At 47.9% G+C, this 22,335-nt stretch overlaps 2 pseudogenes; both read right to left on the bottom strand.

Annotated features, from left to right (window-relative positions):
- Positions 1–7,282: 7,282 nt before the first annotated feature.
- Positions 7,283–8,077, bottom strand: LOC106750692 (annotated as a pseudogene).
- A 12,128-nt stretch (positions 8,078–20,205) lies between these two features.
- Positions 20,206–21,441, bottom strand: LOC106750691 (annotated as a pseudogene).
- Between the last annotated feature and the right edge of the window lie 894 nt (positions 21,442–22,335).

Below are 22,335 nucleotides of genomic sequence, written 5' to 3'. Positions count from 1 at the left end.
TCGATACGAGGCAAGGAAAGCTAGTTTGAGACAAAGTGCTCCGCGAACTACCGAATGCATAAACAGATCCCGGTGTGTGCGAACGAGTGTCGCGCGACTAGAAAAACGTCGATCTCGCTTTAAGGAGGTTGTGAGGCTCAGTGTCGCATTTTCAGTGGCGCGTTTCAAGAGGTAATTTTAGTATTCGCCAAAGCAACATTACGTTTCTATACATTTGTTTTACCACTCAAGCGATAAATGTTAATTTGAAACGAATTGCTATGAATTATAAACTTGACGTCGTTGTATTTTCGAAATCAAATGACCGATAATTCTGAAATTTTTCCACAATATCTGTGTATTAGTCTTTAATATCATAGTAGTTTCTCGCCAAAATCTTACTTCTAGTTTAGAAGATATTGAAAATAGCACTCTAATCTCAAGGAACGTGTGTAAAAAGTGTCAGCTTTAGTTGTAAATATCTCAGCTCTCGAAAAACGGTCAATCTTTTTTGCGTGTGTACACATATATAATTGCACCAAACGGTTACATAATATTTCAACGTGTATGTGGTGTATAAGTATGAATTTTTCGGGCGCATTTCGCCTTACAACCTCCTTAAAAAAGCGGACGCGCCGTAATACGGGCCACGATGAACTCTCTCTCTGTGCGTGGGGGCTTATTAAAGTCTCCTCATTCGCTCAAGCGAACCCGAGTGAAAACAAACCGTACAAACTGTACACCGCACCTCCCTCGTCCCCCTGTGAATTTGCCGACGCCGGTTTCGCGGAGTCCGGTTAGCGGGGTGTCATAAAGACACGGTTGCGGCTGCGAGGGATGCTACCGAATGAGGTAATTGAAACCGGGAGAACTTATTAGCCGAGGCCGTTTCCGCCAGCTTCGCGTCCGCCGTCTACGTCGTCGCGACGCTTTTATGCATTAACACCGAGTGTTTCACAGCGGCGGCCCTTATTCCGCCCGTCGCCCGCGGATCGCACGCGAGTGTATTTTTCTTTGGGCTTTTAATTAGTCCGGTCATTAATTAAACACAACTCTCTCCTTCGGGTACACCCGCCCGTCGACACCCTACCCACCACCTACCCTCACCCGCATCCCTCCACCCAGCCCTCCGCCTCTCGCCGGCGCGCTCTCGCCTCTTCCGGGAGCTCGCTCGCAACACTTCAGGAATTTTAATTTCGCCCTAACGTGTAAACACGCCGGCGCCAATTTATTTCACCGCGGGGAGCGTTTTAAAAAGAATCCGGCCGAGCTCGCTCGTTCTCTCCCTCCCCCCCCCCCCCCCCCNCCCCCCCCCCCCCCCCGCCGTTGTTGCTCCGCTTGTTCGCCCTTAAGTCGCGATCCTCTCTCTTCCTCCTGTTATCTCCGGCGGCTGGATGTGCGCCTCGCGATTTACGGCGCTGCGGAATAGCCGCGGGCCTCGACGCTTTGGAGGAAATCGAGGGCCACGGGGCGTCGGCTGATGCGCCGATGAGTGACGGGCTGAGGAGTATCGGCAGACTCGGGAGGGAATCCCGCGCTGAGCGAAAATATTATCGCGTCCGGGGAAGAAAATTCGCGCGCTCCGCGTTGCGTTGATTTCAAGCCGCTCGCGTCTTTGTTAAAGAAGATAAAAGATCACACACCGGGTCTGTATGGCCCGTGGAGATAATCGACCGGCGATCATCCGACGGCCGGTGACCGTCGGCCATTCATCGCCCACCTATCCCACCGTGGGAGGGCTTCCGTTTTCTGCTCATAGCGGATAAAGCGCGGAACCGCTTCGCGTCGGATGATTAGTGTCGAGCTTAACAGCATAGAATAATGCCCGGGATTACGGTAATTAAAGAGCGCGATTAATTTTATTGGCCGACCGGGCCGTAATATTACGTGAGAGAGAGAGAGGGAGAGAGAGGGCAAGGCGGGGCAAATTTTGTTTCGACTTATAAACGTATTTTCGTATTCATCGTCCCTCCGGCGCCCTTTCGTCGTCGAGCGAAATATCCCGCGAAGCGGAACGATGCATTCCGCTCTCCGATAACCACCACGTGGTGAATCGCGTCGCCGGTTAATCGCGATGTGACAGGATAACCCGTTCAGTGCCCTTATTTAGGGTCATTATGTGCTAAAACCGGCGGGGCTTCGGTATTCGGGTCAAAAAGCCGCGCGCTCCTTTCAGCCTGGCGATGCGGTGGTGCCTGCAGTAGATGGAACAAATACACTCCGCGATAATTTAACCCGAGTCCTCGGCGCGTGGAATCTTCCCTCGCGACCTTATCCTTTGAAATCCTTTAATGGGAATTCTTTGCGATGACTGCGAGATGACTTAACTCAGCGATAATATTATTGTACACTCGGCGGGGCTTGAAAAGGACTCTTGATACGCGACGGAAACGAGGGAGTTCAGCCGTTTCGAGAAAGGGAAAACGGTCAATGCGGCTTTTCCAGCGAGCGAGCGAGCGTCTGGAAATTAATCAACTACCGAAGATACCCCAGTTCGGACTTCAATGTGTCTTGAAATGAGTTTTGTTACTTTTAACGACAACCTCCGGACGGAAAGTCCACAATTAGCGGCGGAACGTAATTTCGCGTGTCACCGTGCGAATTCGATCGGTGTCTCCGAAAGCGATCTTTTTAGGACGCTAATTGGAGTTGCGCGACGAGATTAATCGCCACGGAAGACACGCCGGCGAAGGGAGACGCGCAAGACGAAAAGCGAAAGGAGACGTTAGAGGATGGGGAAAGATAGGCGAAACTGGTCGCGAGAGCACGAGCGAAAAGCGGGGACGAAATGTGAGGTAATGGAAAATGGGAAAGAGCGTCGACCGTCCGCTGACTCTCTCGCCCCCGCCGGAGACAGGTGGAAATGTAGAATGGCAATACTTCAAATTCATTTGCGCGACAATCTCCGGTTCCTTTCGCCTGGCGGCACCTCTCTCTCTCTCTCTCTGTCGTCCCGTTAAAATCAGAAGTTCACTTCGCTGGAAGCGACGACGGTAACCGCGTTCGAGAGAAAGAGGCGAGGGACAAGATCGATAACTACACGCATTAGCGAGAAGAGAAGAACGAAATGAAAGGCGAGGGCGGGGGGGAGGGGAGGGAGAATGAGGAGAGACGGTGAGATGTGGGCGTTTATCGCGGTGCTAGAGCAGCGAAATGAGTCGAAACGAATACAGCAGAATAGCGGGCGGTGAGTGTCGGGCGCGCGACAACAAAATATCGCGGGGTCGATCGCGGTGGTAATTGAGTTCGCTCTCGTTTCTTCGGCAGCAAGAAGACGGGGAACGGGCCGGAAGGGAAACTTGGAATCGCCGAAGCTTCGCGACGATTTGCCCTCGAAATTCATTGGCCGCGGCGACGGACGGGAAATGAGCCTCGCTCGCTTTCTCTCTTTCGGTTTACACCCCGCCGCTCACCACTTTTAGTCTCCCTTTCCGTTTCCATCGACGGGGCCACCCTCTCTCTCTCTCTCTTGCGACGTCCGGATGAACGGCCGGCGAACGTCTTCCCGATAACTTATCGCCTAATTATGAAGCCCGCGGGACGCGACGTCCGCACGTAACCCCGCGTGACTATAAAGCGCACGTTACGCTCGTTTCTCACTGTTGAAAAATCTCCGCGGGGTTTGGAGCCTTAAAACGCCGGCTGCCGGCGGCGAGTGTGCACGTGGCGGCTCTTGATACGCCAAGCAAATTTGACGACGAAGCTCGTTTATCCGCGGGTAAAGGCTCCCGAGCGGGCCGGAATGTCCCCGACAGATTGACCCGCGGAGGGAAAGCGGCGGAGGGTGAGCGGCACGCTGGTATCGCGGATTAAATGGAGAGGATCGCCCCCGGAGATGGAGATTTCACCGTCTGGGAATTTCTTAACGCGCTCGTTATCCGATTCACTACTTCACGCGCGGCTACGCGATAACGGGTGAGCGGGAGGTATCCTCGGTAGCCGCGGTAGGTTACGAGCGGGGAGCAACGAGCTGGTGCGAACAGCCGTCGCCTCAACAACCGGTTCTCGACCGGCCGTAGCCGGTTTATACGTAGCACGGGGAACGGAGAGCGATGACAAAGTGGATCGATCAAAGCGCATTAGACGCGACGATTAATCGCCGCCGTTATTCCGCTTTTTCGCCACTTCACGTCGCGCCGCTCGGCTCGACACACAGCCGCCGCGCCTCCCCTCCTCCGCACGTTAGCCTTTCATATTTTCATTAACCGTCATTATTCCGCCTACGCTTTGCGGCGGGGCGCGCTCTCGCGCGACGTTTTTCCGAGCGCAAAGCGGAAGCGGACGATGCAGGATGCGGATACTACGGACGGTCGCTACAAAGGCGGATCAAATTACAACCGGTGCGGAGATTAAAGCGGCAGAGGAGAGAAAAAAAGGGCAGCGTTTGCGTTGCCACGCAAAAAGGTATTGCCATTCGCGAATCCGCCTCTCATCGGTCCCGCTGTACGCGGGCTCGCTTCATTCTTCCTCTCTCTCTCTCCTTTCCGTCCGTTCTCTCCGCCGCCCCCCCCCCCTCTTACTCGCCCACTTACACCGGTTACCGTTTTCCCCGTCTTTCGGTTCTCGTTCTTCTTTTCCGTTTACCATTCCGCCTGACGGAATTCTCCTGGCCGCCGCTTTCTCTCTCTCTCTCCCTCTCTCTCTTCGGCACGAATTAACGTCCCGCCCATGAATCCGCTAATAAATCTCGCGAACCGCTATTACCGCCGCCGGTCCGCTCCGAAGGAAGCTAAATCTTCGGATAAGAGTAAATGGCCGCGACCGGTCATCGGTTGACGAATTTATACGAAGAGTGCGAGAGAGCGAGCGATTTCGGCGCGGCGTAGCGTGGCGCAGCGCGTAGGAGAGGCGCGGCCGAATCCGCGAGGATAATATTGATTTTTGCGATTACACAGCGACGCGGCGAGTTTGCCCACACGCGCGAATACGTATCGCATGCATCGAAAGTATTATTTATTTTATAAACACGCTATACTCTCCGCCGTATATCCCGTGCCGTGTAACCGCGCACACGCATTCTGCGTTGCTCCGTGCCTCGAGCGGTAAATCCCGCGTTAACGCTTTGCTTCATTAATATGTTTATAATCGTAATGACGCATCATTGCTTGTTAAAGCATTCTATTGTGCTCGTACGATTTTAAATCATTATCACGCGCGATATCAAGGGAATTATTAATTAATTACGCAGCGTGATATCGATAACGAGCCGGTATTCTGTCGATGATATCAAAAAGATATTCGTTTCTCGCATTGTCGCGATAACAAGCCCGCATTGTTTTAAAAATAAAGGGGATACGCGCGCGCGATATTCAGAAATGCGCCCTGTGTTCTGTGCGTGTTCCGAAAATTATCCCCGGTCGGACAATGGCCGGGGGGATATTATAAAATTCGAGCGGTTTCCGTTCATCTCACGTTTCGCTGGACCGCGGACGTCCCGGAGAAACGGCACCGTCGAAAAGTTCGGTGAAAGACGACGACGACGACGTTCAATTACGAAGTACAAAGGACGACATCGCCCGTTATTCCCGGTTGCCCGTACATTTGTTTGCCCACCATGAGACTGTCTGGGATGGATCACCATTGTTCTTACAGATTGGGGCTTTTGCAAGGATTAATGAGAATGGCTCGGCCGTTCACCGAAATCCGATTGAGGAAAGCCCACTCGGACCGCTTAATACCGTCTTCTTTCCTCACGCCCGAAGTGTGTGCTCGTGACAATCGGTATCTCGGCGCGTTTCCGCGCAAAACAAACGATTGACGGACAGTGAATGCGTAATCGAAGTAATAAATGTTGAGCGAATTAAATCCCAAATTTCAGCATTACACGCGAAAGGTGGCGGATTTAAGGGAAAAGGACTAATGCTTGAACGAGTACTTTGAACATTCTTATCATTTTGGTCTGCAAACGAATATTTAAACATAGAATATATCCACACGGAAAGAAAGAAAGTAAAAGTAAATTTAACTTAAATCAAGTAAATATTATATTGATCTAAGTAAAAACTTGCTAAGGAGTATTGGAGTAATTATTTACCGCAATAGCTAGCACTTCTTTTTCTGTGTAGAGTATTTCCGGTATTTACATCGCAGAAGTCAGAAAAAATAGAAAGAACGGGAGTAATTTTATAGTAAGTAGCGTGTATTACGATCTACTTGAAATGAATGTTATTTTTTATTTAGTATTTTTTTATTTAGCTTGATGTTTTGTATATCCCACTTGTTTTGGATACATGGCATTTTTAATGTGCGAAATTTATGCCAGTACACTCTGTAAGGAGGCATTTCGAATTTGATTTATACGGTAAATATTGCAAATGTTATCGTCTGTAAGACAGGATTTTTACTTATGTCGAACATTTATCAATTACTTTTACTATTAATTTTCGTAGATTTACTTCTCATTCTTATATCCTATATAACACTCGATAAATTAAGTTTTCCCTTAGATGTGGCGTGTATACTGGAGTTACCCTATATATTCAACGTTGAAAGTTTCAACATTCACGTTTAAAGGCGAAAACAATAAGAGTATCCAGAGTTAGGTGCGTGCCGAAGCACTGGTGCTTTTACCTTAGGTGTCTCTCGTTAAATAAAGAGAAGAGAGAAGTGCGCGCGAAGGGGTGAAATTTCGTCCGAGGGAGTAAGTTACTACTACGGACGATACGGACGTTCGAAAGATACTGCCGTTGGAATTCTTCGGAGGCCGTATCGGCGAGGGGACGCCTCTCGTCTTTCCGTCCTCGGTTTCAATGAAACTAAAGTTCCTGCGGACTCTGAGGAGCATCCGACTTTTACGCCCCCGCAACTCTTTTACTGCTACTTTACGTGGCGCTGGCCCGAAAACGTCGGCACCTAGCCACCTATCTGTCTACCTGCCTTCCCAACTAAGGGCTTTGCGCGGTATCTCGTGTCCTGAGCGCAACTTTTGCTCCGAACGGGCGCGGCGCACTTAGCCGAACGGTGGATAGGTGCGCGTTCGCTCGCACGTGAAAAACAGAGATGCGATTCCGCGCGTCGTGTCTCGCACGATGCGGCGCGGAGTGTGTGTGTGCGGGTTCGGCGAAAACCGAAATTACCGGGTTAATGGAAGCCCGGGCGAAGCTTGTTCCGTGCGTACTGAGGAGAGGCCGCGGGAACGGCGGAGGCGGCTGCTGGCGGGGATTCGCGAAGGGTCTTGCCTTGTAGGTCGCACGAGAAAAAGGGTGGCCCATTTCTCTCGCCGTTGAAAACAAAATGTACTAAGCCCGTCCGTCGTCGCGGGGCACGATAAATCTGTAGGCTTGAGAGGGTCTTTAGTCTCATGTCATCCGAGATTCAGCGCGATGTGCTGCTGGCGGAAGCTACTCCTACGCTTCTTCTTCTTCAACTGTGAACGCGTTAACCGATTTCTTTTACACACGATTACAACGTAAGAAGCGAGTTATCTTTATTGTGACGCACATGACGTACATGGTATGATGTACGTTGAAAAATGTGTTTTAGTTGAGTCTGCCCGATATTTTGATCAAAGGACAATTTTTGGCTGTGAAAATCAAATTTGCTTGGTGAGAAATTTGGTTTTCTTCGGTTAAGCCGCATTTCGTTGTCCACTGTCAGGTAGATTCCAACCAAATTCATATTTTTCAGTGCAAGCTGAGAATAACCGTGCGTCTCTTTCTCTCTCTCACCCGAAGGGAATAGAATGTTGCGGTAATATTTGTACAACAATTCGCTGGTTTCTTCCTCGCTAAGCTCTCTGCCAGTCGCCATGGAGACGAGTGTTTGAACGGTCCTGGCGGGCTGATAATTCATCGCTCTGAAGCAGGAGGGAGAGGCCGAACAGACGCGAATGCCCGAGGACCGTGCGCTCCTCCCGCTGGTCATCGACCTGGATCGCCAGGACGATCGTGCTCGCTGTCAAAAATTCGTCTGTGTGAACACAGGTAGAAGAGCGCACGGCGAGCATTATCGACCGGCGCCCCCGAGCATGAAAACGTTGCACATCGGTCTTAACCTCGTTTAACGCCAGCCAAGGCAAAATTCTCCGCCGAGCCTGGGGGGCATCCGCTATTTTCCTCCTCCCCGAGTGGATCTTACGAGTACGCTGCGAAGATTTCATTTGTTTAGTCCTTTGGAGGACGTCGCGCGACTCGAAAGGAATTAATGGGGCGCGCGCGAGAGAGGCGCAGAGAGTACGACGCGAAGGCGTCTTCGTAATGGAACGTCGAGTGTGCAACGACGGCCGAATTGTTTCCCGGCGTAGAGCACCGTCGTTCGATATAATCGCCAAATTAATCCCTCCCCGAACCTTCCGGTTTCGACTAATCGATAAGTAGAGGAGTTCAGGAATTTCCGTCGCGCGCGCGTTGCGTCGTATCGCGTCGCACCTCGTAAAACTCCCCGTGTTGCTCGCAAATTCGGAAGTTACGATCCTCCTTGTGTGAGTTCGCAACTGCGCTCTCTCGGCCCTTGTAATTTACAAGTTATAACTGCCGAAGTTATAAGGCACGTAAGCTATAGTTCGGAACTTCGGCGGAGTGGACCGGGCCGGGCAATGAAGACGCATTAGAGCGTCCTCTCGAAGACGCGGAATCAACGGGTGATACCCGTTGCTTATTTCGAACTTTGTACAACGGACTGCGCCGCGACGGCGGCGGCCGCTAAATAAAAGTTTAGCACGGGACCGTTCTCTCTCTCTTTCGCGCGACGACGCTTCAACGTTTCTCTATCCAGGCGGGCGCACTTCCCCTTCACGGGGCCAGCTATCCGCTAACGGAATTATACGGGACATTTCTCTCGGCGGTTTTCCGCACGCGGAGAACGCATCTCCTCTTTCTTGTCAACCTTATTACTTCTCGTTTCGCTATGCGACACTCGCGCCATTCCCCTGCTATCAAAAAGCGTTCAAGCGCCCTTATCCTTTTTCTCTCTCTCTCTCTCTTCTTTTGCTAGCGATACGTTATGTCACGTTACATCGCGTCACGTTAATGCGCGCCTCGGAGGAACCCTTCCCTTTCACACATTCCGCGAATAAAGGAGCCGCTCGTAAGTCCTTCCACCCGCCCGGTTCTGTTCGCTTCGACACGTCAGATTTATTAACACTATTATTCCATAATCTACTCCAGCTCGCTTTCGCGCTGTATTTCCGAGAGGGATAGTTCTCCGAGCTTAGCGAGCGAGCCCTTCCTTACAAAGGAGCGCTCGGGAAATTTGTACGTAAAATGCGAAACACAACCGTGCGCAAGAAAAGCGAGATAAATAACAGCGCGACACGGGCTCTCCCCTGCTAAGAGAATAACAGTTATTCTCAGCGATTAGCGAGACGCAAGACACGCTGGCGCGTGGAGTATAAAGATCACGTAATCCAGCGTTCGTGTGTCCGCGTTGAAGGAAATGTTACTAGACGCCGATCACTCGTTGGTTTGCTTTCTTCGTCCCCTCTGCAGCCTTCTTTGTGTGCACGTGGCATTGTTACCGATAAAGTTCTTCACACAGTTCTTGTATTGAGAGAAATCCCACTAATGTTATCGTCATTTTCCGCCTCAACTGTATCTTCTTCTGGTTTTATAACCCAAAAAGTAGTATTAGCAATGTGCATGTAACACTTACTAGAAAAATAATTCTCCTGGCTATTTTTATGGAAAAAAACATCTGTTTGGCGCCGGAAATAACTATAATTTTCTATTAATGTGGGAATTGATGCAGAATATTAGTGCCACGTTTTATCGATTTCGAAGCAAAAAGGAAGATACCCTTGCCTCTGCTCACGATCATGCTCGACCCACGTCTTTTCATCGCGTCAACTACTCCGTATGATCGTTCGAATAAATTGTGATGAAACACGATAGTTCAATTAATTGACAGTATATTATCCGGCCTGTTCTGCCGGGACATTTGGAACCTGAGCGGCGATCACGCGAAATTATATCGTAGATTTACTCGGAGGTGGATGCTTTATGATAACGACAGGCTCGTTAACTTCGGTTTCAAAGTGACTCGTTCGCAAGCAACGTTACTATCTCCTTACGATCCAATAACTGACGTTGAAGATTATACGTAGAACCCGTGCAAGTCTTCTCTCTCGCAGGCGAACAGCAGACGATGCCGCTCGCGCCGACGATCTCTCGTGAGGGTCTTTGCCTCGCTCTCATAGCCGATTCAGCAGCTGATTATCCGATAGATCAGAATGTGTGCTCTCAAGAAACTTGAAGGCGGGGATGGTTTTGAGATCCCAAGCACGCGCTGCAGCTGATACGACACGTTTGGTAAACAACTTAACAATCCGGTCTCTACCGTTTCGCGATTACGCGCTTTATTTTGCACCCCCGCGTCGAACGTTAATTTCGGTTACGTTCGACAGGATAATTATTCGTTAGCTTTAAGTAATCATTGCTCGGCTTCCAGCCGAACGAACGAGAATCGAGGTGTTATCGGTGAGCTTCGCGTTCGACTGGGCAATCTATGCGCTTCCTCCCGGAAGGGGAGTGAAACTGCTAGTTACGTCGGAAATTGTTTTATTCATTAATTTCTCGAGCGTGCCGCGAACGTAGAATCTTTGAAGTGGTGAATCATTAGCAAGCTCGGATTTTCAACGCCCGCGGCAGCACTCGAATTCAAAACCGTTTCTCGGCAAGCAACCCGTTCTGCCGCTGGAACTCGCGTTGCTATATATATCCTTCCGCACGATTGACCGCGGCATCCTCCGCAAGAAGGAACACTTTTCGGCAGCTGGAGCATATCATTTAATGTATTAGCGAAATTCGAGCTTATGTAGGGGAAAGGAGGGTAGGATGATGATCTTAAGGTTTGTCAATTTTTCCTCACTTTTTTAGTAGCGTAAAAATAATGATCAAATTTTTTCGAAATAGCTAAAGCCTTGTCTATTATTTGCATAAACTGAAAAATTTATAAATAAATCACGTTTTTGTTTAATTTAATATTTTTGTCTGTACAATACATTAAAATACAAATAAAAATATCATTTGTAAATAAAAAATATGAGATTGATGACAATGTAATTTAAAGGAAATAACATTTAGAACGTGGTTAAAAAAATGAGAATAAAAAAATAATTATTTATAATTTATAATTATATAATTTAAAATAAAATATACGAATGTGTCATTTTAGCCGCATATGATATTCACACACATGATGTATCATCTTATCTATGGACACTATATTGATTTGTTCAATTAAAAAGAATTTTATGTTTTATTTCTTAATTTAATTTAATTTTATATTTTAAATGTTGCAATATGGGATATGAAAAATAAAATATTTACTATAATTGTGTAATTATTTATGAAAAACACTATAAAATTACATATGGGTATATATCGAAAATATAGTTTATATATAAAATTAATTATAAAATATATTATTAAAATTATTATTATTATTATATTAATTATTATAAAATATATTATTAAAAGCCTCTAGTGAATTGGGCATCGACTCGTTATTTGTTGTTAGCTTAGCTAATAACTTAAAAATTGTTATCTCAACCCCTTTTCCCCTACGTGGCGTAGTTCTCTATGAAACCCCCGTATTACATAGATGCACGTAGAAATAAATAAGTGTACTCTGTTCTCCGAGACTGAACTATTAAATACTTTATTTAAGGAAACTAAACGAAGGTAAAGGCATATACACTGAAGGAAAGATTTGGTAACAAATATCTAAATTTGCTTAATAAATGCCAAGCAAATGTTTGATTATTGCAACCAAATAATTTAGTTGCATACTATATATACAGTATACGGAACACAATTATTTGATTGCGGTAATCAAACATTTGGTCGGCATACGTCAACCAAATTTTGTTACTTGCTACCAAATCCTTCTTTCAATATGCAGACGCTAAATCATCGCACACGTAACATCAAGAAGATCATTCACACAGGGGTAGTGTTCTCAGCGCTGTGACAATTAGCGTTCAGCCCTACAACAAATCGGACAAGGATAAGGACAAATCGTAATTCCGAGTCGTAACCCTCGCCGCAGCTGTCGCACGGACGACAGCTCTCCCACCGTCATCGGCGCACTCCCACGTCTTTCCACTACGGATCGCGCGGATGTTCTCCGCGAATGGCACGGAGCTGTCGAACACGAGCTTCCCGGGTCGGTTGGAATTGGACGGCCCGAAGACGTTGTACACGGAGTCGCGCTGTGACGCGGAGGCGGCGGCGACGTCGGCGGCGGACAGGCCGATGGCGCTGGACACGGCAGTGATTTACACGCGGACGGTTTACACGGGGGTGGTTTACACGCCGGTGGATTACACGGTGCCAGATTGCACGGAGGTGGGTCAGACAGAGGTGGATACACGACCAGGTTGCGGCATGACGGATACATAGGAGGCGATACTACGACCGGGTCATATGAGAGGGGGTGAAGGAGGAGGAAGGGGGAGGATGCGTGTCGTCGTCCGTGTTTAATCAACTTAGCGTGATAACGCGACCGATGGAGATGTCCAAGGAGGCATTATGGGACCCTTCGCACTCTCCTTGATTCTTCCGGACTCCAATCTCCCCTCATCTCCGAGGAGGCGCGTCGTAACCTTCGCGTTGCAACGTCTTCGCGCGATTCCCGACGAAGTTTCTCCGTATTCCTTCGCGCGATCCAACGCGAGAACGTCATCTTCACGAGTCTTCACCGTCTACCGTATACTTCGTCGCGTCATCGTTGCCCGGAGGCCCTTCTATACCATCGCGATGTCGAGGTCGGAGTCAGGTGCTACCTGACCGACGCACTCGCCGAGGTGACGTTAAGTCTTGTCGTTAGAACGAAGTCACCCGGCATTATGAGCATATTCCAACGACACCCGCACCGTAATGCCGCTGCTGTTGCTCATGATGTACTTGAGGTTCTCGAGAAGAGACTAGTTTGGACTCCCCCTCTTCCCCTACCCGTTATATCGGTCATCCGGAAAGTTTGCGAAGCAGATTGCCGCGAACTTGGGCGAAGTTTCGTCTCGATGGACTCCAAAGTACAAAGGCTGCTTAAGACGTGGGATCCTCTCGAAGTGTCTTCCGGCGCACGTTCAGTCTTCGCGCGCGAATCCCTCGAGTGACTGGCCGGATCTATCACGGGTCGACGATGGCGGATAGGGTTCGCAGAAATAATTGAATACCTTGCAACCCGTGAAACCCTTAAAACGGCCGGGAAGTTGCGATCACTCGCGTTACTCTCTTCCTTCAACTTCCAAGTGTCGTGAGGCGTTTCGATTTTTGCGAGGAGATTTCATCCAGATCGCAAACTCGAGCGTTGACGATTTGTAATCGGACGTTGAGATATATTAATGTCGGCTTGTACCTGTTCGACGACGCCTGAATGTGGCAACGAGGAAACGCTCAGCGTGCGCGCGTTTTCCGCCGGTTTTTGGGTTTCGCTAAGCGTCCGAGTATCCGGCTACCAAGGAACTTGACGAGGAACTTCCGCGAGGTTCCTTCCGCCGCAATCGCCAACCGCGAAGGCCGCTCAAGATACGACGACGACGCACCCCCGGGACCCGTTGATGCAAACTTCCCGACTGGCCGCAAGCTCTTTCCGACGCTGTTCGGCGTTTCTTGCGGAACGGTTTCTCGCGGCGTGCGTTTATTCCTGCCGCTTCTTGAAAGTAGCGGTGGCTTCGCGAGGAAATGAGAAAACGATTAACCGGCCTCCCCCTCCGGACGTCGCTGCCTCTGACTTTCGTTGTCACGCGTCTGGCGCTTTTTTTCCCGCTCGCGTCGGCCGCATGCTGCAACTTCTCCCGCTTTTTGCGTTTCGAATTGCAGCCGGCCCGGCCCTTTGTCATTATTAGCGAGTTTAGTTGTTGCGACGCGCGCCGTGTGTGTCTGCCGTCGTGCGTCGCGACACGTAATCGCTCCGTCTGCATTAATATATCGTACGATACATTATCTTGTCGGCCGGCATCAGCGTGCCGGGCGTGTCGCGCGCGCGTTACGCTGCAACTATACTTAGTTATTAATTTTAATTATTAATATATGCACGGTTGTGCGTCGGACCGCTCGAAACTCCGACGGCTATTTGCGCATGCGAGTTCATAACTAACATTAGTACGTGCCGCTCTGTAATTAGGACTGACGCGTCACGGATTGCGATGCGCGCGGATTACACGAGCGTATTTATTATCAATTTTAATTTGCGCCGTGAAAAACGAATTTTATATATATATATACATCCATCCAGACGCATATACATATGTATGTAACGGTGGGTACGGTGATTTCGGTTGGCCGAAATCCTGGGTTGGCCCGGCGATTGGTCTCGAATTACTCGGCCGGGTTTAAATGTCACACGTTGCCATTGTCAATATCAATATCGCAGAAAATCGCCCGGACAATCCACGGATACGCATGAAATATAAATTTTCATCTGTTCGGTAATGCGATCAGCTCCTTTCGTAACGCCGGTCGTCATGCCATGCCGAACGACCGTCATTGTAGTGACAATGCCCGGCCCGACAGTTGTCAGTGCCGTTGAAATGCGGGTAATAATATCCAGTGTCGCCGTTAAAGCGCGTATGCAACGTATTTCCAACGATCGCTCCACATTTGCCGTGTTGGCTGTTGATGTTACAAGTTTTCCTCCACCACCAGCAGCCGCTACGGCATCTGGTTAGACACGAGTCTTGCGGGAAAGGATAACAAACGTGATCTGAGGCGTTCGGCGTAGCTACGTTCCGCAGGCTCATACGCAAAGTATCGTGACATCTGGCTCTCTCGAAGCATCTTAGATGCAGGGTTCTCAGTCGCCGACAATACTGACCGATTTCCGTCAAGTTCGTTGTTGGTCTCCCGAAGCAATCGCATGATCTCTCGGTCGTTTTAGGACAGGCGAGCGAGAAGAACGTATTCGTCAAGCAACTCCCGATGCCTCCGGCCGTTTGACTCTTCCTACAGCGTGGCGTTTCGTACCTGGTTTGTGATGGTCGCACGGATTTCCACGTATCGTTCGCCAACGGCAGGGTAGGTTCCCCAGCCGGCGAAGCACCGTCCTTGACTGTTCGCGTCTTCTTCCTCAACCGCGACGCTTTATAGTTGGTTTGCGCAGATTTTCGGAATTTGTCTTTCGTCAGAAAGACGTGTGAGTTCGACCGCGTGGGTTCTTCCCCTGACGGCGGAGTTTTGATCACGGTATCCTTCATCGCCCGTGTCTTCTTAAATCGCGGCATTCCACGCGTGGATTCTACAGATTCCTGGAACATATCTCTCGCTGGCCGAGGTGAACATTCGACCTCGTCGGTTTTCTTCACCGCCCGTGTCTTCCCACGCCGTGGCGTTTTGTACTTGGTCCGCACGGATTTTTGAAGCACGTCCCGCGCCGGCGGCACGGGCTCTCCTGCCAGCGAATTTTTGACCTCGGTATCCTTGGCTGCTCGTGTCTTCTTGGACCGCGGTATTTTATTCTCGGCTCTTGTAGATTCTTCGAGCGTGTCCTTTGCCGGCTTTCGAGATTCCTGAATCTGCGAAATTTCGATAGGGGAATCAGCTATACCGTGTGTATGTTTGATGCCGATACGAGACAGAAGAAGCGTGACAGTTTAGATAAGGTTAATTTCTGGCTTCTGGTACACGTAGAAAAAATCAATGTTGCCAGAACAACAAATGTTTCTCAATATAGTGACGGCAAAACAAATTGTTTAGACAGCAGAAAATTTGTTCGGACAGCAGGAAGATTCATTAAGAGTATTAATTGCTATTTGCTGGATTATATTGACAATTAATACTCTTAACAAGTCTTCCCGCTGTCCAGACTTCTGCTGCCTAAATTTCTTGCTGCCTAAATAAATTTTATTTTGCTGCCGTTACATTGACAAACATTTGCTGTTCCAGCAAAATTGGTTTTCTCCGTGCACCAGCACAACTTTAAGGATAACACGCTTACTGTTGGCTTCTCTACCGAATCTGTAAGCCAATATGGATTGTTGTTTCATCAACGACAGAAATATCTTTCTGACTAGAAAGTTCTATTACCGGTTGAAGGGGAGCTTCCCTCAGTGATTTCCCTTTTTCTTCTTGTTCCTTTCTTTCCGTCTCGCCCGTAACGACGCCTGTAATTGCAGCCATATCTGGAGAATCGTTCTTTTCTACGCGCTTGACCGACATTACACGTGCATCCTCATCCTTTTCTATTTCTTCCGTCGACGGAAGCGCTAGGATTTTCGCGTCGGGCGTTTCATCGAGTCCGGACACTTCAGCCGTCTCATTCAATTTCTCTTTTGCGTCGATAGTTGGTGATATTAATGATTCCTCGACCCCCGTTGCTTCTTTCTCCGTTTCGTCTGCCATCGATATTACCAATTTGCGTACACCGATCGGCGTTTCCTCGGTCACGGCGTCGTCAGCGAGCCGCGCTTCCGTCGTCGGAGCGTTCGAGATTCTTGCAATTTCCTCGGGAATAAAGAAGTCCGCGCCCTGTTGCTTCTTTCCGCATGCTTTCGCGGGAGCATTGAGGCTTGTTTCCGAACTGAATTCTCCGTTCACGGTATCGTTTTGAGTCCCGGTGCTTCGCAGGGCGTAGCCGCACTCCAGGTAGGCGAAGAGGCGGAGGAGGTAAACGAATTCCTTGACGATGTGCGGAAGATTCTCGCGGTGAATTTGATTGAGAACCGCAGCGAGGTGAGGCACGAGTGTGATCGTGTCCACGGCTTCCTTCTTGTTTTTATCAGACGCTCTCGGCACGTCGGCATTAATTACGTTACTTTCGATCGACGATGACAAATTACAGGTGCAAAGTTTCTCTCGAGGGTCACGCAGCGTTTCGGTAGCCTTGCTGGTTTTCGTAACAACTTTCGCTTGCTCGCTTCCTCTCTTGCGCTCGATGAAACGCGCTAGGTCGCCTGTATCGTTGAAGATCGTGTGAATTTTCAACAGGCTGTTGCGACTAAGACTCGACAGCAGGTCGTCGCTCGTATTTATGATGATGCAGTACATGAAACGACCGGTATTCTTGCGACAACCCTTTTGGAAATCGATGATTTCGTTTCGGCCACTTTTGTTTGCCATGTTTGGTTGATTAATATTGATTAATATCGATTCGATGTTTATAACGTTTGTGTTATATCACGACCATTGCGTTAATATTGAATAGGTTAAATTGCTGTTTTATTTCACGCCGAGGAAGAGGAAATTATTCCGAATGTGTTTGAACTTCGCAAATTGCGTGTGAGGTTATTCATGATTAACGCTTATTTGCTCCCATTGCCGTTAATAGTTAGAATTCCAGTTCGGAGATAAATTTCGGCGAGATGCAAATACATCCGACATATTTTCGACACGCATCGTTAGAATTTTATACAAATGGGAAATACGAGCGCACGCACGTGCCCGTGTTTGGAAAATGTTGTAAAGTTACTGCAATTTGGGAGAAACATTGCCTGAAGTTCCCCGACTGCGCTTTTATCGATCTGTACGAAAAATCCGACAGATGGGTTCGTTGATACTCCAATTGTCGTTTCAAATGACTACTCTGTGACGAACATTCGGTTCACGCGAATTTCTTCGTGTGAAAAGTATCCGAATATCCGACGTTTCTTACGGATTGCGAGTGGAAAGTTTTTAGATATTCCACGATTAATTATCAATAATAATATAAAATAATAATAATAATAACAATAATAATATAAAAATAAAGTTAATAATCTTGCCTCTCGCAAAGAAATCAAGGCATCGGAGCGCTTCATCTCTTAACAATTTTGCTTGTTGTAGACGAGACATCGTACCAACGTGATTGGTGCAAAGACTATGGCCGATATTCATAGACGGATTATATATAAGATATATAAAATCATGTATATAAGATGAACTTAGACGGTCTTAAATATAAGATCTGATGATAAATATCAGCCTATGTCCATTCGCATTAAATACGTCAGTCTCTGCGGAAATATTTTCTTAAAATAAATCGGTATAATGTTATCAATATTGTTGCGAGCCACACGGTACACCCGTAATACGTGCGATTCACGTGTTCTATGTTGTCGCTCGCGAGAGGCGATTGTCAGAGATCAGCCGACAACAGGGTGTCGGCTGTCGTTAGGCACGCGCGCACCCCCATATTTCCTTATATGGTGTTGTTATTCTCGTGACTTAGTAACGCGAGACGAAAAGAAAGCGAAACATCCTCGGGAGCTGCTGGTCCCGAAAAACAGTACGTTTCTGCATAGCTCGTGACACAGGACGTATTCGTGATTGTGCTACGCGTTGTCGATTGCTCGTCGTCAATCGCAATTTATCTATTGAGATACTTTCTTATAATAGCTGCGTGCGGTATTTACAAAGTTTCCCGAGTGTTATTGTATTTGCGCTCACACTTTCGGTTCTTGTTAACATTTCTTCTACAGTTCTATAGTTTTATATATCTCATTGATTTTGGCTAGTGAAAGTGAAATTTTACTGCAAAATCTATAGTATATTCTACTGGCTATTATCAACGAGATCCTTTCAGCGAGATTTTATTGATTGCAGCGTTACATTTATAATTGATTCCGTTGTTCTTCAGTGTTAATAGACTGATTCCACTTTAGAGAGTAACGTCACTCGATGACGTTTGCATTTCCGCCTCTCCCGGCGGGATTCTCTTCCAGTTCGAGACATCGTGATCCGATTCTGATTGTAGCGTTATACTCATCAGCACTTTCTTCTTCTTCTTCTCCTACCCCTCCTCTCCCCCCTCCTGCTCACCGAAGGCGAGCAGCTCCGATAAAATCCTCGTAACAATCGCGACGGCTGTTTGCACTTGAACGTTTACGTAGGTCCGCCTTTTATTGCCTTCTCGAGCAGTTTGCACAGTAGATGGCTCTATTTGCGTAATCTTCATTCCGCTATCACGAGTAGTGGATAGCCTCATCCTCCCGATGCTCCTTCTCTGTTTAAACATAGGCGCGATGGCTTTATTACCGATCGCTTCCTCCAGAATCTCATCGCTGTCGCGCAGCTCGGAAATCCGGAAGCGGGATCTCGTCGTGATTCTTCTGACGATACAAGCGGCGTCGCGATGTTCGGAGGTCGTTAACGACGCGTTCGGCTCGCTTCGCGAAGAGTGAAGAACCGTAAAATCCCGAAGACATCGCCGCGTCAGAAATCTTCGCGGTCTTCGATGTCGGTTTTTAATTCGCGCGCTGGCCGTACTCGACACACTACTATTACTTTCGCATATATTTCATACGCTTTTACTTTCTCTCCGGATCTTGTTTGTCTATCATTTTCTGGAATGTTGCTCTTGTGAATTGGAGTTCTCCAAGAAGCCAATCATTTTGGATAACGTCCGGCGAACATCCGCGCGAATTACTCGCCGATCAGTAGTCACGGACAGTTCGTGATCGACCATAGAGTGCTGTGAACTTGAATTTTCTGCAGGATGCACGCGCAATTTTTCATTTCCGATGTGGCATGTGTCACGGAATAAAATGCAATGATAGCTGTAAGATTCTGCTTTTTCAATACTGTTGGTACGTCACATGTACTCTCGCTGATTTGCAGCGCTTCTCGCGGATTTTGGTGGTCGTCGCTATCCCTTTCCCCCTCCTGCTGTCCGTCTTAAGACGGACTTACATAAAGGAGATCAAGAATACATGTCCTTATTGTGGCAGTGTGATGCGTTTCATTTCGCGATGGGAATTCTATGATCCGATATATACCACATTCGCGTTAATTATTATTTCCGCACCGAAGAGGCAAGAGGAATTCATATGTGCAGAAAACGAGAAAATATTTTACAATATTGAATATTTCACAAAGGCATTCATATCTAAATGCAAATTATCGCACGGAAAGGCTAATGTAAAATTTGAATATAAATAATATCCTTTGTCTTCGCAACGTGTAAATTTGGAAATTTTCCAAGAGATGGATATTTTTATGCGCATATATAAGGATATAAGGATATATTATAAAATGGAATGCATAAATTTTTACAACGATTGTGAAGCAACTGTGACAGAATTTACGTCAATTTGTAAAATCAAAATTGAAGAGTCGCATCGTTAACATTCACTGAGAATAAAGCATACATTTTGATCACCGCGTGGAATCTACGTGTCACGCGCGGGAACGGTAGGGCGGTAGGAGAAAGTGAAAGATAAATCAACAGCCCGATAGAGTTGAAAAGCAACGTGCTTGATGAAAAAAAAGCGGGTTCTTTGTTGTTGTGTTGCCGCCGTAAAATAGCAACAAGTTCCTCGAAAAACGTTACATGTATTTTGTAAGTAAACCCGATCCAGGATGGCCGTGTTGACTGCTAAACGTAAGCTATGAATTTCGATGGTTTTGTCAGTGCAACAGGTAGATGGCGCGGAGAGGATTGATTACTGTTAATCGTGCCGTCGGAAAATACACAAGACTTTCCGTCTCCTTCGTTTCCGCCATTTTTACACACTCGCTCCCACGCGCGTCGTCTCCTCGCCGCATCGATACTTTCGCGTCCTCGCGATATTTTCCTACATTCTCAATTGTGCGTTCCTGACATGCCGTCGATTTGCCTCCAGCCTCTGAGCGTATTAAATTTTTACGACATGTTTCTCCGCATATTCCGCCGGCGCACTGGGACGAGAGCGTCGCGTCAGCGCCATTTTGACGGGATTTCTCCGCGAACATTCTGATTTAGGTGCATCTCTCGCAACGCGCTCGTCGCAGTGAGCTTCACGACGTTCCTGCACGCGTCACGCATTTGCGACCGAATTGTGCCCATCTGTAAACTCATCCAAAGAGAGTAATCGCGCGTTCCGCGGCGTTTGCCGTCGGCGTTTATATTGTCGCTCCTCGTTTGAGATCTGCGAAACATTTGCCGACTTTGCTGTGGAAAATTCTCCGCGCTGAACAGAGCGCGGCGGATCTACCGTGTCCCCTTTTACCTCGATTTTGAGGGGAAAATCGACTCCAAATTGAACAAAGAATCCGTCGAAGGGAGGAGCGCGGTAGATTCGATGCACTCTGTACGCGAACTCTACGAGCGAGAAATCGTGCTCTTTTGGCGATATTTTGGTAGCGCATTAGTTGAAAGCTCTCAGAGAGCAAATCGGAAAAAGCTGCATTAATTTTCGGTACGTTGTTTCACGCGATCAAACAATAAAAAAGTGGCACACGTGATATCGAATAGGTATAATCAAACAAAATTCGTATTTGTTATAAAAAGTAATTAAAAATCAGTGACTGTTTCGTATCAAATATTTTCTTTCATATATATATATATATATATATATATATATTCGGAGTTATATATTTATTTAACTACACCACACATGGCTAATATTTTCCGAAATAAACGTTAAAATAAACGTTAAATCGGATAGAATGAATGAAACTAAAAGAGAAAAATCGAACACATGTGGGAGGATAACTTATCCAAAGCAGTGCAAGAGAGAGAGAGAGAGAAAGGGGGAGAGAAGCGTAAGACGGGAGAATTCCGTTCTCTTTTTCGAAGGCGAATAGAAATGCGCGCCGAAACGAAGCGAAGGACTAACGTTGCCTCAACCATTTGCGGGCTCTCGCGCTTCCTTATCTCCGCGCTTTCGCGCAATTGGACACGAATCGCCTCTTTCGATTTATATCTGTTGGACGTACAGTGCAGCGTTACAACGAGGAGCGGGTAGAAGAGCGAGAAACAAAACGAGAAAAAGAAGAGTGCGCCCGCCGCGTCGCGATACCCTTTATCGCACGGCCATATCTCATTCAAATCGACTTTCACCTGGAGCTGCGCCTGTCTTTGAAATCCGCAGTCGTGCTCGCGCGCGCCCGCCATTGGCGTCTACGGTCGCGATTCTTCTCTTCCATTTGTAATCCAATTGTTGGGCGTCAGTTTCAATAGAGCCGTGTTTCCACTTCGAATCCACTCCGCGGGCGAATTCCCCCCCTTTCCCCAGGAGATCGGTCGGGACGACTGCAACGGCTCCGCGACAACGCGACCTCCTCCGCAGCATCCGACGCAGTCCCGCTTGGCGCGTCCCACGTGTCAGCGGCTTTCTGCGAATCTGATTTATTCGGCCGTTCGTCGTCTCGCCGCGCCGCGGTGCGCTCTCGCCTCCCAGGACGCGTATCAATTCCGAGAGTAGAGTATAAAATGTTGCTTCTGGATCACATCGATCGGGAGATGAAAAGTCAGGCAAAAAACAAGATTCGGAAATGTTGAAGTCTCCACAATTCGCGCCACTCACGCTCGCCAATACGAATACAAGGAGGCACCGTGCGAGGCAGGGCATTCAGGACTACGTAACCCTCGCCCGAGGAGCCCTTGGCACCGGGGGATGTTTGAGCGAGCCCTCTGGCTCCGGGCGACGTTCTTATCAAAAATGACCGATCACGTGGGAAATATTGAAAAGTCTAACGATAAGTTAAGAAGCACTGTTAAAATCTTAAAGAATAATATTGAAAT

Source organism: Dinoponera quadriceps, unplaced genomic scaffold (assembly GCF_001313825.1).
Source record: "Dinoponera quadriceps isolate SergipeBrazil2010 unplaced genomic scaffold, ASM131382v1 scaffold5144, whole genome shotgun sequence".
Lineage (NCBI taxonomy): Eukaryota > Metazoa > Arthropoda > Insecta > Hymenoptera > Formicidae > Dinoponera > Dinoponera quadriceps.
This window is presented reverse-complemented; position numbering and strand designations above follow the sequence as displayed.